A 16687-nucleotide genomic window follows, 5' to 3' on the forward strand; every position below is an offset into this window, starting at 1 on the left:
TTTGATATTGTGGTACTTACATAGCTGGCATAATATATTTTTGGAAATTTTACAGATTTTACATGAATTTTGACTACACGGAGAATAATGACTATTCAAATTATTCGAAATCCGGTTAAAAATGGGATTGCATGCCCTTAACGAATGATTTGTTAGATTCCTAATAAACTTTTAGAAAAATACGAATATTATCATTTCGTCATTTTAGGTGCATGAACACGTGAAAATTTTATGAGGAATCGGCCTGCAATCTCGTTAATAACCGGATTATGAAAAAATTAAAGAGATTTTTAATAAATTAGCGGTAGGCTAATTTTTCTTCGTACAACATTGGAAAATAATGAAGTTCAACATTTCTGGTGAAAATCCCGTTAGTTCAATTTCGTGGCCATATTTATTTATTTTTAACTCCCTTTTTAGGGGATTTTACATAAGAATAGTTTTAAAACTATGTTAATTTATATTACTGCTAAGCAGCCTTTTTTATGCAAAACTGAAGTGCCTCGGCAACAATATTTTGTATTTATTTGATAAATTGAAGATGTCTAGTGAAAAATTAACATTATTACACTCTATTAGTATTTTCTGGGCAATGAGTAGACATATTACGGTAGTTAGTAGTTAGTCCCAGAATTTCCGTATTAAAAAAAAATCCCAACTAGTAATCTGGTATTGGTGGAAACTTATAAATAGTACATATAAGTAACGAAGTGAAAGTATAAAAAATATGGAATTATGAAAAAAAAATTACACTTGGTTGTAATACATAAATATATAATTTTATTCGTACAATTGTAGACGCCCGAAGGTTTACAGTCAACGGATGCTTTACACAATGCTTCTTTTATACTCATGTGTAGGTATCACTGTCAGATTTGACTCGAACACAGATGCATTGCTTGCATTCAGAATGATTTTTTTTTTTAATTAGAAAAAAAATTCTATGGAAAAAAAGTGCATCGAAAATAATAATTTCAGTGATTTGTTTCTGTGTAACTGCGGTTCAATGACCGCTAGAACTAGGATTTACTTTGATTTTAAAATTCTGTCTGATTGTGGAACGATTCAGAGAAGCGATAAAGTAGGTATCAAAATTATTTTATTAATTAATAATTCCATATTTGAATTTTTTTAACTTCTTTTTTTAAAACTTTTTTACACATGTCGTATTTTTTGCACATTCGAAAAGTTAATTTCTGATCGTCCTTTGAAAGGCAATGATCCTCAGATAAATACATATTTTTATAAATACTTTTAGCTTCACAAATCCTACATTAAATTATGGTTGCTCGTGATTTTTAAAATAATAGAAAATACACAAACTGTGAAACTTTTCGAAAAACAGTAAAAATATTCCGAATTTCAAACAACCTACACATTTACTAATAAGGACGGGTTGTTTCGGAGAATTTGAACAATTCATCAAATTTCAACGTTCATTTTCGGGTTCTGTGAAAGACTTATTCAAGTTCTGTTATTATATCATTGTAGGCTAGTTGCTTGACATAACTGAAATAAAAACAGAACTTGAAAAAATCTTTCACAGAACTTGAAAATGAACGTTGAAATTTGATGAATTGTTCAAATTCTCCGAAACAACCCGTCCAAAACAATAAAAAATACTTTTTCTCGGTGACGATTCGCAAAGACATCACTGTCGGAAATGTAAACATATTAAACTATACACAAAATCCTACATGCTGTTCTGGACAACTTTAATTTATTATACTACCTATAATTAGAGTTATCTGTTGTCACGTAACGAATCGGACACGTTCAAAACTCCCGCGAATTCAAATTAGTCAGCGGTGAGTTGTTACCATTGTCGCTGTGCGCGCGCGCCTGCCTTGTGCACGGCCAAGTTGGTAAAACTGCTCTACGCTCGACACGCCGGCCATTCAAATCACCAACGGCCCACACTCACAATCTAGCCTTGGCCCTGTCAACATGTCTGTTTTGCTATCAACCAGGACGCCATGATTGCGCGCCTAAATTAACGGCCGCCTTGTACAAGTATTTTCGAAGCCTGTACCTAATTGCTGTGCCTACTCACCATGGAGAAATGTACGCGTAATAGCGCGTACAGTACGGAAGATAACCCTCCTTTTGTGGTTCAACATGTACGCGAAACCTACTACAAATTCATGTAAGCGGATTAACTATCTTTACCTTTTATGTGCCTTTTGTGACTTGAATTATGCCTACACACACGCTTGCCAGCCAGAACCTAAATTATCAAGAGAGATTGTTCCTAACGAAACGCTAGGAATATTTAGGATGTAAATGACCCATCTCATTTGTGTATCTGTTTGTAATTGTGCTTTGTGAATATACTATCATACCCCATTAATGCGTTTCCTTTGACGAATTCGAAGTGGTTTGTTTGGCAATCAGTTCCCCGTGTAAAAGCCGTAGCTGACCTGACGCCTGATGTTCATGATCTCAACCTCTACCACCTGAGCTAACGCCGATATGTACTAAGGCACCCTTTTTGCAATGGACCTCTCACAGGGAAATTGCGCCCTTTACACTGTACGAGTGGAGTTCCACAAATTGGTTTCGGTGTGCAACCCTAAGTGTAAAGATTGCCCTGATGATAGCCAACCTCCGATAGGATTGAGAATAATAAGTTGAAGGTACGCCATCTTTACGCACAGTGGATGCTAATAATGAATCGTATTTACTTATGTACAGAACACGGACATAAAGATGATAAATCGAAAACAACAAAAGCAGGTGAATATGTAGTAGTTTGACTATTCGAATGAATTGTAGACTAATATGAATATCATGTTGTTAAAGAAGAATTAAAAAAAGTGTGAATTTGGTATTAAAAAAAAAGGTTTTTCTGAGAACAATCCGTTGCTGAACGAGTGCGGGGTTTATCATAATACACGTGTTTCACATTTTTCGAGTGTCTATTATTTTTTCCTTTGTTTTGTTTGTTGTGACAGCGAACTGAAGTACCTGCTGTCTACACACAAGCCTTCAATTTGTTCTCTTTTCTGAACTTAAACGTTGTTCGAGGGTAAAAGAAATATTGTCCTAAAACGGTTTTCAGATTTCTATAAGTTCAGATTATTTTCGATGGATAAATTTGTTGGCAGATTCGGTAAATTTACAGCTATACGGGACACAGTTAAAGGCACATTTTATTAAAAAAAATAGTTTTCATCATTTATATTATAGTGAGAAACACTATTTCAATAACCAGAAATAATGCATTTTAATAGTTTTTTCGTTACTATTAAAAGTGATTATTCATTTAGCGGCGATTTTTACTGATAAGAAAGGTTAGTTTTCTTCTCTTTTAATAACACAAACTAAGAAGCTAAGAACATAAAATAGTTTCTGAATTTGGATTAACTTACGAAAAAAAAAATTTAATAGCTTTAAAAACCTACCTTAATATTATCATGTCAGAACATCGCGTGAAGGAACGACGTTAAATTATCAGTATTGTGGCCGAAATAGCTATTAAAATGCATTACTTTCATTTAACTAACTAACCATCACGCCGTTTCCCCACAGGGGTAGGCAGAGAGGACGGACCGTCAAACAGCTCGGTCTTGGCACACACTCCTTGCCTCATCCACATTCATACATACTCTTCTATTGTTCTGACTCTTGGCATAGCCCGACTCAAGTATCTGATTCACTTGGTCGTGTCATGCCTTCCTCGGACGTCTAAATTTCATTTACAGTTATTAAAATAGTTTTGTCTAATCGCTATCTGCAGATACAGTGTGCTTTAAACATAAAGTTTGCTTATTAACAGTGTCTAGTGTATCTAAATATTTACCGCAGTTTAATCATAATCAACTGATGATTCAAGCGAAAATTTAGCAATTAAAATATTTGTATTGTTATGATGTAGGTTCAAAAATACACTTTTCTATTGTTTTCCACTCACCTTTATGGGGACATCTCTGCAACTTGACAGTTCTTTTAAAACATTCAAATCTCATTATCCCGCACTATTTAAAAATGGAATACAAACAGAATATAGACCACTCGCGTATTTGCATAATATCCCTCCAGTCCGCCAGACAAGAACTCAGTTTTTTGCCACTCGGTGAAAAAGAAGAAGTGTAGACACGCCGGGCATGTTTGTCTTTCCCGGGAACGCCACAAAGGAAAAGAACGGGAAACTATCGGATGTCCCCTGGCAACACTGACCACTGCCGGATGAATATGTAAAGGAAATTAAATCATAATGACCAGCTGGCTAGAACCGCCGACAGGTCCGACCACGCTAGAACATTGCGCTAAACGCTTGGAATCTATTGTTCTACAGCGCGTAGTATCTGGTATGTCTGTATCTATGTACCTAATAAAGTACCATATTCCTAGTTCCTACGCGCTAGACTCGGGACTAGTAGCTACTTCTTTTCTGAATTGCCGGTAGATTGGGAAAGGCACAATGGCAACACTTCAAGATTCCATATTTGAAAACAGACGACAACACGGAAACGGGTAAGAACATTTTTCGCTGATGCTAGCAAGACTTTTTTATACGCTTTTATTTTATTTTATTTCATTTGGGAAACACAGTTATTAAAATAGAGTAGCTTTTTCTGTGCTTTCTTTGCTGTTATACCTACAACATGACAACAAATTAATGAAAAATGGTTAAACAAAAACAAGGACTATGCACAAAGATGTTCTTATTCAATTTTTTTGCCATTTATGTGGTGCAACTACATAAACGGTATAACAATGGTAGATGAAATTAAGAAAAAAAGAGAAGATAATGAAGGAAATTGATAGAAAGTCATACATTAACGCCCATAACACACCGCAGGGACAGTAGGGAATACTTAGTTACAAAATTTTGTTATAATTTCAATTATTTCAGGATTCAACTATGTAGGTACATCGTAAGTACTTCAAGGTTAGGTAGGTAGGTCTGATGGTTTTTTTTGACTGATCGTTGCGAAGTCCTATCTTAACTCGATCGTTTCGCAACTCGTTTGTCTGTAAATTTGTTTGTGCGTTCCGTTTCCGGTTCAAGGTGGTGGCCGTGTTTAGTACGGCATTTTTATTCTTTATTCTAGCTGTCATATCGCAATAATCAATATTATGGTTCCTAGCTCCTAAAATATATTAAGAATCTAATCAAATTAGTATTAATCCGGTTAAAAACGGAATTGTAGATATATAACGATTGCTTTTTTTTATTTTTTTCATATGGTTTTACGCCCAGCCGGGCTTTTACAATTGACCGGTTTTCTAACAATCTTTCAGTAAAACATGTGTTCCGATATATTAGGAATGCACTAAAAGTTCAACAAGAAACGGCCTGCTATCACGTTTTTAACCGGATTTCAATAAATCAGCAATATTCATTTTCTCCGCGTGTTCGAAGAAATATTGAAAAAAGAATTTTCATTGGTTAGTAATGTTTCTTTGGACAAATTGTAAAATTTCTTGTTTCAATAACAAAAGTTACATACAGTAAATATTTTTTATTAAATAGGTAGGTATTCAAGTATTCTTCAATTCAAACACCTGCTAAGGCAGTTTGTCAGCAGTACCTACCTACTTATAAATCTTACGATTTCAGAGGACATGTTTAGATTTATAAATAAGTAGAAAATAGAAATATAGTTGCTGGACGCCGGGTCTAATGTCTGCAAGGAACGACTAGTTATTTAAAAAACTTAATAAGCATTTGATTTAAACACAAGTTATCCTTTTCTACTGTGAAGTTAATGTCGTTGAATTTGGTACATGTTCTTCGGTTACATGAACGTTATGTGTAGGAGGTTCACCAATGTTGGATTTGGGATATTTGTTCCGCGCGTATGTTTTGTAAGAGGCATTGAAAATGAATGTTCTCTAAGAGGCTTACAAAATTCTCAAGATAGTTAAGGATTTTGTAAATGAATTTCTATTCGGGTGTTCGTCTATCTCGAGCAATGACATTATGTAAAATATTGCGTTTTATGTGTAGAATTTAATATCTTAATCTGAAAACATTTCTAACCTTTATTGATCTTTTTATTACCTCAATATAGTGTATTTAACAAATGATGGATCCAACCACTTTAGTAATGATTAACACGTTATATGAATCCTACAAGTTATGGGACCTTTCACTTTCCGATTTTCAATTAACTCACAATTAATAACAACATATTTTGATAATACTCCTAGGTGTATTCAACGTATGCAATGTCCTAAAACTTTGAATATTTGTTTTGATTGAAATTTCATGCAAACTTTTAGTTATGGGTGAAGTATTCAATATCAGTTGTATGGGTGTTTCACAGAATTTGGAAAATTCATCAAATTTCGAAGTTGATTTTAAAATTTTGCGAAGGGAATTATTGATATTTGTTCAACAATTTCAGGATTTTTAAAAACTTGAATCATCAATCTGGGTTTTAAATGTTTTTTTTTTAGATTTTTTCAAAATTATTTTTTCAACCAATATATGATATCTTGGACCTCGCTGGGTATTTCGCCCTTGCTGAAGAGGCCCTCATTTTACAATTATATAAAAAGATAATATGATATAATAAATAATAATAAAGATGAAAAAAAAAATCGACAAATATTATGTGAGGTACACGGAAAAAACTTACTTATATAAAATATTGTTGACATATAAAGAACGTATTCAAACTATTCATAATCCGGATAAAAACAGGATTGCCTGCCGTTATCGAATAAATTGATCGATTTCCTAACAAACTTTTAGTAAAACATTATTATGTTATCGCGACGTCGGAATATTCATACGAATTCTAATATATTCGCATTTCGCCATTGTATATTATCAGGAGGAACGCAGGTGCATAAACACGTGTTCCGATATATTATGAATGTACTAAACGTTTATTAGGAATTGGCCTGCAATCCCGTTTTTAACAGGATTAAGAAATATCAGAAATACTCATTATTACTCCGTGTATGGTTGTATACAATGAAGTGTATGCAATGGTATTGTGGTAGTCTCTATAAAATTTAATGTTACTGTTAAATGTTTTACTAATATTATTTTATATTCTTTAGCTTTAATTTTTTTTTGTATAATTTTCGATAGCTTACTAGATATATTCTTGTTGGTCGTAAAACCTAATAAAATATATATTTTATTCTTTTACTTACGTTATAAAATTTTTGTAGTATTTCCTATTTTTTTATTTAATTTGTCTTTTAATTTTACTCTCACCATCAAAGAGAAAGCGATATTTGTATGGTTTGAGAGTTTGAATGCAACATTGAAACATAAAAGCCCACACAAAACATCCTGAAACTCCACAAGTTCTCGCCTACCCCGGTATGGTGTGGTCCCAACTCCCAACTACTCGCATCAGGAGAACAGAAGAACACAGCGGGAGTTGAATAGTTTTACCGCACACGTTATTATTATTTGTTCGAATATTTACGCGCATAAAATTATTTGTCGAGTGAAAAAATTTGTATTGAAAACACCACGAGTGGTGCGCGTCGAGCGCCCAAGTGTTTTTGTCTGTTGGTGTCATTCGCGGAGGCATTACAGCTTATGTTTCTCATTTTATTTCGCAATGGAATGCTCAAATATTGTCTGTGTTTCTGGTGGAAGTGTATACACTGTAAGGATGGGTGAAGGAACATCTCAAGGATGGTAGTTTCCATGATATTTTATCACGCGACAAATCGTTGTAAGTAGGCAGGGTACTTGTACATACATGATACTAGCATATGAGAACGGTGTATTAAAAATTATATTTTATGTTACACCTAACAAGAGCGCCCTTGTCCTTAAGTATTAAGAAAATAGAACTATATCGCCACCCGGTTGGTCAGCGTTGTGAGTAAGTTGTAAGGCGGATTACGACAGGGGCTGTAGGAAAGGATTTATTAATGCAGGTCCAAAAAAGTATGTTTCTAACTTTATTTAATTTAATAAATCAAAGCAAAAATGTCCTCCGAAATCATGAGATTTGTGGGTAGTTACTTAACTACCTACTTACTTAAGTATTGTTACAATATGTTCAAAATACAATGTCTGTGGGTACTTGTTTCTAGCGGTGTTAACTTGTCTATGATAAGAAATAAAACTAATATTAACAAGCATAAACCATATATTTCATGTAATTTTTTTTTTTAAAACATCAATTAAGGAATTGTACAATTTGTCGAAATGTCACCATCCCAATGAAAATTCTTTTATTCAAATTTCTTTAGGCAGGTTGGTAACATAATATTGATTATTCCGATTTGACAGCTCGTGGAATGGTCCACGCTCATGCGAACTCTTGCGGAATAAACTCTTGCGGAATAGAAAGGTGTTCAAAACGGTCACCATCTAGAACTGGAAATGGAACGTACAAACACATTTACAGACACACAAAATGCCAAACGGTCGAGTTAAAACCGGACTTCAGTCATTCCATAAGAAACAAATATTTGTAATGATGGCTCTGTGTACCTGTATATTTGTATGTATAGTTTAGGGATACTAATTTCTGAATGTAATAACTTTGTACCTAAATGTTTCTCATCGAAGTCTGTTTTATTTTTATGCATCTTCGTTCAAGTGAGAATTTATTCTGAGCTTTGGGGCCTGGCTTTCCGAAAGTGTAACTTTGAATTTATTTTCAGGACGCATTTTAAGGCTAAGTTGTTTCGTAGAAATCCAACGTAACATTGTCGTCAAATGGGCATTCTACGCCATTTTGTTTTTTTTAGATTTGGAAGGTCCATTGGCGTTGAATTGGCTTTTGACGACTTGGTCAAACGTAAGTTTCTGCAAAACAAATGGGGCCAAGTTGTTAAAACTTATAAGAGAAAATGAGGTAATTTAACACTTTCGATTCTTTGACAACTTCTAAATGCTTATAACGCTTTTATTTAACGCCTCAGTCATTTGGAATCCCCAACATCAAACATACATGACCGCCTCCGTGATCCAGGGGTAAAGCTCTCGACTAGCAAGCCGAAGGTCGCGGGTTCAAATCCCGGCTTGAGCAAGAAAATTGTGTTTGATTAACTTGTTTTATTTCACAATTCATTAAAAATAATATATAGTGTACTTGCGGCACATTGCAGAGTGGAGGATGCTCTGTGTATAGCCCTGGTCTAAGACCGCCATTCACAATTGAAACGTTGCTTGAAATTGGTTTAACCGTGTTGGTGACCAGATCTGAATTGCCAGATACTCCCTTATCTTCCACTTTAAATTTACTTAACCCTCCCCAAAATCTTGAGCCTCATACCATACCCCAATTATGGATGTCATAGTCTCTCTGGCTCCAAACGATTGTATTGAAAATATCTAAAACAAATTTATGTAACACCTATCGTATCGCCTTAGCGATCATTGGTGTGACCCTTCCGCTCTATATAAACGCAGAAAAATCTCTGATGTCGCCTTCTCATACAAATAATTGTCTTATTGATTAGATAATACAAAAGTTAGAAAAGATGCATTTCGTTGCCTCGAACACAAGACTAGATCGAACGACTTATTTAGAACACCACACTGTAAATCTGTAAAACTCACAATGCCTTACGAGATGTAGACATGTTCAACTGTAACTTGAATTAATATAAATACAGGGTTTTCCAATAAGAGGTGTTATTTTGATATTCAATCGTAAAAGATCAATGGTTTCGTTGCTTTTGTGGCACGTACTGCCGTTTTGTTGAAAGTAAACGTTGTCCAGATCAATACCATCCAATTCCGGCCATAAAAAATCATTAATCATCTCTCGTTAGCGATCCATTCACCGTAACTGTTGCTCAAGCCTCATTTTCGAAAAAGTAAGGTCCAATGACTCCGCCGGACCATAAACCGCACCAAACAGTCCTATGTTGAAGATAAAGAGGCTTTTCAACAATAACTCTTGGGTTTTCCGAGCCCCAGATGCGACAATTTTGCTTGTTGACGAAGCCACCGAGGTGGAAATGGGCCTCATCACTCAAGATGATTTGCATTTGATTTACTCAAGTGAATTTTAATAATTTCAATGCGTTGTTGAAGCGTGTATCGTTCCATTTTTATTAATGTCGTAGTTTTTACTTGTCAAATGTCAAAAAATAACAGCTTCAAAAGTAATATCTACCGAAATAGCGTGCTATTCAAAATAACACCTCTTTTTGGAAAACTCTGTGCATGTCACTAAATTAATAACTTAAAAGTCTTCAATTTGGTTAAAATTACTTTCTTTTACACTTTAATTTAAGACTGCTTATTCTATAAATAAAAAAAAATATGACTTTAAAAACTTTACAAAATATTTTATACTGCGGCTGTGACGGTACCTATAAAAGTATAGATACATTATTATAATGTATTATAATTAGTTTAGTTGTGTTTTCCACGAAATAAATTATATTGCATTTTCACTATATGACATGTTTCATGTTCATAATTTGCGATCGTAATTCGATCATTACAAATTAGGTCAATCAAGTTTCCATCGTTCTTCAAATATTGACTAACCGATCCAATTATTTTAAAATTCTGCAAACAAACATTTACCGTTATCAAACATGTACTATAATGTATCTAACGAAATTATATTATTAGAAAAAATTAAATGAATAAATAGTTGTTATATTATATGTAGGTACTTAGATTTATCCTCAGATCATATAACTAAATAATAAAAGGTTTGATCTTGACTCTGACCCTTAAAAATACTTTTTTTAATGTCTACAAATTTGAAACTAACGAACTGAAAGTTTTTTACAATTCAACCAAAAACTCCAAAATGATTTATTCTTTTATAACAAACCGCAGACTGTACTTTGAGTCTGAAAGGCGAATTTTATTTTATAGTCTACATTAAATGAATACTTAAACAAGGAGACATCATCGTCCCACGGTGTGATCGTTACTTCCCAAAGATGGGGGTCCAGGTTTAATATTTTAACAATCAGGCCTTTCTTCTAAAGGGATACACAAGTATCTGATACTCGACGATTTAAGGTACTTGGACATACATCAGCACGAGGTAGGTACATAGGTACACGCCGATATTTTTTAAACTCGTTGGAGACATCAGTCTCCCGCGACCAGCGGGGCGAGGTCGTTGCTACTCACTTCGTCGAGATTTCAAACATGGCGTCAATTGTGTTAGACATTTTGTCACAATGCGTGTGTTAAGATCAATTCTAGGAACAAAAGAGTCAAAAGAATGACAGCTACAGCAAATTTTGGATGATAGTGAAGTTACACAGAGAAAAATGAGTATTGCTAATTTATTAAGATCTCCTCAAATTACTGGTTTTGAAACGGGATTGCAGGTCGTTTCCCGATAAACTTTTAGTAAATTCCTAATATATCGGAACACTTCTTCAGTCTTCATGCATCTGAATTGCCTTAATACTTTACATAATGATGAAATGCGAAAATAATAGGATATTCATGGACAGTTGTTCCGACATCGTGATAATACATTCGTATTTTACTAAAATTTTACCAGGAAACCTGTTAATTTATTCGTTAAGGTCCTGAAATTCAATTTTTAACCAGATCACGATTAATTTGAAGAAATTCATAATAAATTAGCAATACTCATTTTTGTTTCATAGTTGGTAAATTGGACGTGACAAGATGTTTAGGATGTGAGTACACAACATGAGTATCGCATACTTGCGTATTTATGATAAAGAAGGACCTCAGTATTCCAGGAGTACATAAAGCAGTACCTAAGTAGGTAATGTCGGTATTAAGTTGTTCGTGTTGGTCCCACCAGACCAGTAGACCACATTGGTCGATGCGTTTAACCGGATTTGGGTGTTAAACGACTTCCTAAATGTGTGTTTTGTTGGCGGAGCTGGGAAATAAAAATAATACGGGCGCGAGCAGTTAATGAAATCCATGCATCTGGCTACGGGCGGGACTGTACCTACTGCCCCGCGTACACTACGGGGCAGAATGTGACACTCATGTATGCAATTTAACAGGAGTTATTATTATTTAATTATACCCTGTTCGTTTAACTTTTCTTGCGCAGATTCATATTATTATATTTTTGGCGTTTTTAATTAAGTGTCATTCTCAATTAATGTGACACAATTTAAAAAAAAAATTAAGTGTCATCATATCATTAGTTTTTAAAATTTCGATTTTCTTTCACACTGATGAAAAATATGATTTTTATTTAATGGCATTAAACAGAAGTAATGGAATCCAAACTTAAAAATTGTTTTTAAAAAAAACTTTGTTTCCTCATGAAATCAAATAATCGGATTTATATTATCTTCTGCAAAAAGAATCAGCATTCGCATTCTTACCTGAAAATAGTAGTTGTGAAGACAGTTATATGAAGACCCGTGATATTTAATGCGTCGAAGACTTACCTGAAACAATAAAAATTAAACATTAATCAAACGATAAACACAAGGTAATCTACAACGTGCATCATCTTTTCTTATGAGAACCATAATTTAAACTTTATTAACCAAACAAATATTCATTGCACATTGATGATATGAATTAACATACATAATGTTTTACTCGTTAATGCATATTTGTTTATAAATATTCAGTACTATCACTGAATAGATAGTACACCAATAGAAATGCCTTCCATGTATGTTTGAATATAATTGAATTTAATTTTAATTTGTTTTTTAATGACCGTTTTACAAAAACAAAGTAAAGTAGTTTATTTCCAGTCCTCCTAACTAGGTATTCCTGTTCCGAAGCAGACAGGAGGTTGTTGTATGGGTGACACTTCATGTTTGCCTCATCTTCATGTATGTTGGTTTCCAAAATAAAAAAACCTTCATGTTTCTTGTGTTGTATTGATGGTACTTCATTTAGGTTGTACATTTTGCTTCTAGCCCGCTGTAGCAAGCGCTCTGTCTCTTTAAACTTGCCTGATGTCGTCATCGCCATCCCATTTGAATTTTTGGATGATGATGAAAAACAGTACTGTGTTTGAATTTTAACAAACGAATGGTCACACTTTTGGATCACGAAACACGCCCACGTCGCATTTCTTCTTTAATATATGAGGACTATGCTGAACATAAACGTTGATAAATAGGCATATTTAAATTAAAACAGTTGTTCTATCCAAGAATCTGGTATTTTTGTATAAATCGCAAAAATAACCCTAATCTCCACTTTACAGCAAGCCTAACAGAGGAATACGAGAAGATTAAAATTATTCCGTGTAACCTTTCTTATCCCCATGAGTGTACAACGTATATATTGGGTCTCTCTGTTTATTTGTTATGGCGTTTATTTGTGTTGGCTGAACATCATGCTGTCATCGCATCATCCCGGCTGGCTGCTACTCCCGACCCGCCACCGGGAATACTATCGTTATACCTTATACGCGTGCTTTCAATACAGTTACTGGTTACTGCCTTCTCGACAGAGGGGTGGATGGGGACTGTCGGTCGTTGTCTTGCGATAGCCCACAATGTGATTTTACCGGTGAATGCATTGTTGACAAACTATTGAATTGGTTATGATCGATGAATGTTAGGAACGCATTACGAAGAATAATATACCTACGATTTAGACAAAGATATAAAAATTTAAATTTGTTTAGCGTTGAGCCTTATAAAAGAGGTGAAAATTATAACTACAAATATAAGTTATTAGACATAGACATGGTAAGAACTTGTATAAGAAGTCAGTTCGTTACATTAGGTTTGGTTTATAGTTAAACATTGATTGACAACTTTCGTGTCATCGCAGTAATCTCTTTTGCTCATAGCTTCTCAACATAAGCCATGTTCACAAGTAGATTTGAAATAGTTTCAAATGCATTAGTCCATATGAGTAGGTATATCTCTAAATATCGCATTGGAGAAGGATCATTTAAATACACTAGACCATATGAGTATATGTCTAAATATCGCATTGGTAAAGGATCATTTAAATACACTAGACCATATGAGTATATATCTAAATATCGCATTGGCGAAGGATCATTTAAATACAGTAGTCCATATGAGTATAATAGCGCATTGATGAAGGATCATTAAATACACTAGTCCATATGAGTATATCTCTAAAAAAATATTTTCTGTTAACATGTCTATTTCTTTAACATGATTTTCCCAAAATACTATCTTTTAATAATTACTGTGTAACTGTGTAAAAAAACACGTGAACACCTCAGCACAGGTTATCTTGGTGAGGTGTTCACGAATCACTATAATATTTAAATATATATACATATAAATATGCAAAAGGAAATTTTAGTAATATTATTATAATTGAAATAATTGAACTGTAAAATACATAGAAAAAAAAACACTACTGCTTCGCTTAGTGATCAAATCTGCTAGGCAACCAGAGGTTTGCATTTTATAAAGGCACATAAGCACTACCTACTGTTAAATTTATAAAATTATTGCAAGAAATAAATTAACATTTAAAAAAATATGCGGGACGTTATATTAGGTGTTAAAGGCCGGAACTAAGTAACCGAAATCACGTACGCGTCATATTCAAATAATCACTGTAATCTACTATTCGTTTGTGTTAGTGCCGAAAAAGGGCATGCCTTTTGGGTACAAATAATAACATACTCCGCCATCTGTTGGTGCCTCTGTTAATTAGTATATCTAACGAAATATCAACTTTATTATATTATGTTTGCAAAGTTGTCTTACATTCATAAATTGTCTATTTATGTAGTGCAAAAAATATGAACCTCTTACATATCCGTTAATTGGCTTGCAAAATTATTGTTTTATGTGAAACCGCACAAGTTTCCTAACTGCTCCCAACCGTCTGGAGCCAGTGAGACTATGGCATCCCCATTCGAGGTATATTGTGAGGCTGAGGGTGGTGGGGATGGGAAGGTGATGGTGAAGAGGAAGGTGGGGAAACCTGGCTGTTCAGATCCGAAGAGAAACACGACCAAAACCATTTATAGTAACGTTTCAATTCCGAATTGTGGTCTTACACCAGGGCAATGCTGAGAGTATCTTCCACCCACTTAAATGAAGCGGTAATTTAAATATTTGTTGTTATTTTGCCAATCCAAGTCAACATCATCATTCTTAGCGATAGCTTCTTCGAAGGGGATTGTCGATGGTAAGATTTTATTTAATATCTATGAATTCCTCTGTTTTTCATACGATCCTGATTAAAAAATCTGTGCACGTCACTGTTCACAACCATCATCATCTCTTCGCCATGTCATTCCCCATCTACTTTAGCCTCATAACATTAAAACTGTCTTTCCGGCTCTGAACTCCAGTAAAGCATCTACGTATGTACATACCTCAAATGATAAAGAAGTTTTAAACCCCGTGGATAGCTTGTAAATCGTGCCTCAATCCATAGATAGGTACGTGAAATGTTATTCAACATAAAAAATCTACCTCTCGTGCTTATTACCAAATAATATAATTTATAGATAAATTTAAAAGAAATACCGAGAATGCATTTGCTATGAATTTACGTACTAAGACTTCTTTATATTTGTAACATGTAAATGGATTGCAGCTTGCAGCGGCAAAAAAATTAGAAATGTCTTTACCGGATGTAATGGTCGTTCATCGGTCATCGGAAAACTCGTTCTGTATGGCGCGTCTTCTGTTTAACACCTTTTATAAACCATACACAACAGGCAACAGGCGCGCTTCTGTTGCCCCAAACACAACACGCACACAACACACTCTCTGCTCACTGCTCTCCGCTCACACATACCCAGGAGATGACTCTAAAATTAGATCGACTCACCGAGAAACGCAAGCTTGTTAGTGGTGTTCTGCTGTGTTTGTTTATACTGAACAAAAAATAGTCAATTCTGTGCCAAATCAATGAAACAATGTGTCTAAACACACCAAGGATGACTAAAATTAAAAATCCATAACTTCACACAATTTCAAAAGATAATTCTAAAAAATTAAGATATTTAATATGGTTCATTTTATAAAAATTAAATAGGAGGTATGTCCCTCAAAGAATAAGTAACTACTCAACATAGTGTCAAGACAAGAGTTAGAAACAATTATCTGAAACATTTTTAACTCTTGACAGGCCAAGATGCCAAACAACACAAAACCAAGTGGGTCTTCCGACGACCCCATACATTTTTCTGTCTTATAGGCTTTTAAACTATAGAAACCCCAATTATTCCGTCAATTATTAATGGTAACTCATGTATTACGTAAAATACTAAAATGATATGTCAAATATTTAAGCTAATATAAGGAGTGTAGTAATTTTGGGTACTACCTATTCCCCCACATGGCTGCGGGATAGTTAAAATAATTATTTGCAAAATTTTGTTACTAAATGTGGAATAAATCAGTTGTTTCAACATAATATAGAGTTTGCTCTGACTTCATGGTAGAGCCAAACTCTGTAGCAAAGGTTCTGGACTCACAGTTTCGTGATTTCAAATAGACATTTAAGTTAAAATGGATTATTTTACGTAAATTATAATAATTACATCTATTTATGATCTTATTTGTTCAGGAAGAGACATCACACGGAATAATTTAAAGCTTAAACATCATTGGCTATTTTAAACTACATTGGAACCACCATTTTTCACGTAAGCTCCTTCGTCTTTAATAATTCATCTTCCACTTTTCTTCCCCACTTCTCTTTTTGATAGTGTATAGATCTACTTGCTTCAGGCTTTCTTGTGTGGTGATCCAAAGAAAAACTTTGCTAAAATGTATGTCGGTGATTGATTCAAGAAAAAACACGATTTCATCGAAATAAAAGTACTTTTATTCGTGCTGAGCAAACGAATTAAGT

General features: G+C 34.1%; 1 long non-coding RNA gene across 1 annotated transcript in view; it reads right to left on the bottom strand.

Moving 5' to 3' along the window:
* The window catches only part of LOC149422459 (uncharacterized), a 188767-nt gene extending 173182 nt beyond the window's left edge, over window positions 1–15585 (bottom strand). The window contains exon 1 of the long non-coding RNA XR_016302417.1: window positions 15456–15585. This is a non-coding gene — a long non-coding RNA (uncharacterized LOC149422459). The remainder of the gene's footprint in view (window positions 1–15455) is intronic.
* Window positions 15586–16687: the final 1102 nt, after the last annotated feature.

Source organism: Hesperophylax consimilis, chromosome 7 (genome assembly GCF_061612785.1).
Source record: "Hesperophylax consimilis isolate HC1 chromosome 7, BYU_Hcon_1.0, whole genome shotgun sequence".
Classification (NCBI taxonomy): domain Eukaryota; kingdom Metazoa; phylum Arthropoda; class Insecta; order Trichoptera; family Limnephilidae; genus Hesperophylax; species Hesperophylax consimilis.